Source organism: Mus caroli, unplaced genomic scaffold (genome assembly GCF_978045245.1).
Source record: "Mus caroli unplaced genomic scaffold, Mus_caroli_1 scaffold_21, whole genome shotgun sequence".
Lineage (NCBI taxonomy): Eukaryota > Metazoa > Chordata > Mammalia > Rodentia > Muridae > Mus > Mus caroli.
In genome coordinates, this window is record NW_028227276.1 from 13,988,612 (window position 1) to 13,990,658 (window position 2,047).

Genomic DNA, 2,047 nt, shown 5'->3' on the forward strand with positions numbered 1-2,047 from the left:
GTGTCTCTCTGTCTCTCTCCCTATCTCTCTCTGTCTCTGTCTGTCTCTCTCTCTGTCTCTCTCTGTCTACCTCTGTCTCTCTCTGTCTCTCTCGGTGTATCTCTCTGTCTTTTATGTCTCTCTCTCTGTATGTCTCTGTCTCTCTCTCTCTCTTTGTCTCTCTCAGTCTCTTTCACTCTGTCACTGTCTCTCTATCTCTGTCTTTATCTGTCTCTCTCTGTCTTTCTCTGTTTGTCTCTCTCTGTCTCACTCTATCTCTCTCTATCTCTCTCTGTCTCTCTATCTGTCTCTCTTTTTCTCTCTCTCTGTCTCTCTCTGTCTCTATCTGTGTCTCTCTGTCTCTCTCTCTGTCTCTGTCTCTCTCTGTCTCTCTCTGTCTCTCTCTGTGTCTCTCTCTGTCTCTCTCTCTGTCTCTCTCTGTCTCTCTCTGTCTCTATGTCCCTTTCTCTGTCTCTCTCTCTATCTCTCTCTGTCTCTAACTCTGTCTCTCCCTGTCTCTCTCTCTGTCTCTCTGTTTCTCTCCCTGTCTCTCTCTGTCTCTCTCTCTGTCTCTCTGCCTCTATCTTTCTCTCTCTGTCTCTCTCTGTCTCTCTCTCTGTCTCTCTCAGTCTCTCTCACTCTGTCTCTGTCTCTCTCTCTGTCTCTCTCAGTCTCTCTCAGTCTCTCTCAATCTGTCCTTGTCTCTCTCTGTCTCTCTCTTTTCTCTGTCTCTCTCTGTGTCTCTCTCTATCTCTCTCTATCTCTCTCTGTCACTTTCTGTCTCTCTCTGTCTCTCTCACTCTGTCTCTGTCTCTCTCTTTGTCTCTGTCTCTCTCTGTGTCTCACTCTGTCTCTCTCTATCTCTCTCTCTGTCTCTTTCTCTGTCTCTTTCTGTCTCTATCTGTCTCTCTCTGTGTTTCTCTCTGTTTCTCTCTGTATCTCTGTCTCTCTCTGTCTCTCTCTGTCTCTCTCTGTCTCTATGTCCCTTTCTCTGTCTCTCTCTCTATCTCTCTCTGTCTATAACTCTGTCTCTCCCTGTCTCTATCTCTGTCTCTCTGTTTCTCTCCCTGTCTCTCTCTGTCTCTCTGTCTCTCTGCCTCTATCTATCTCTCTCTGTCTCTTTCTGTCTCTCTCTGTCTCTCTCACTCTGTCTCTGTCTCTCTCTGTCTCTCTCTTTGTCTCTGTCTCTCTCTCTGTCTCTCTCTGTGTCTCACTCTGTCTCTCTCTATCTCTCTCTCTGTCTCTTTCTGTCTCTATCTGTCTCTCTCTGTGTTTCTCTCTGTTTCTCTCTGTATCTCTGTCTCTCTCTGTCTCTCTCTGTCTCTCTCTCTGTCTCTCTCTGTCTTTATCTCTGTCTCTCTCTGTCTCTCTCTATGTCTATCTCTTTCTCTCTCAGTCTATCTCACTCTGTCTCTGTCTGTCTCTGTCTCTCTCTTTCTCTCTGTCTCTCTCTGTCTCTCTCTCTGTCTATCTCAGTCTCTCTCAATTTGTCTCTGTCTCTCTCTGTCTCTCTCTTTGTCTCTGTCTCTCTCTCTTTCTCTCTCTGTCTCACTCTGTCTCTGTCTCTATCTCTGTCTCTCTCTCTGTCTCTCTCTGTCTCTCGTTGTGTCTTTCTTTGTCTCTCTCTATCTCTCTCTCTGTCTCTTTCTGTCTCTCTCTCTGTCTCTCTCTCTTTGTCTGTTTTCTGTCTGTCTCTTTCTTTCTCTCTGTCTCTCTCTGTCTCTCTCTGTATCTCTCTTTCTCTCTCTGTGTCTCTATCTCCGTATCTCTCTGTCTCACTCTGTCTCTCTCTGTGTCTCTCTTTGTCTCTCTCACTCTCTCTCACTCTGTCTCTGTTTCTCTCTGTCTCTCTCATTCTCTGTCACTCTTACTCTGTCTCTCTCTGTCTCTCTCTTTGTCTCTGTCTCTCTCTCTGTCTCTCTCTGTCTCTCTCTCTGTCTCTCTCTGTCTCTATCTCTGTCCCTCTCTGTCTCTCTCTGTGTCTCTCTCTGTCTCTCTCAGTCTATCTCACTCTGTCTCTGTCTCTGTCTGTCTCTCTCTTTGTCTCTGTCTCTCTCTGTCTCTCTCT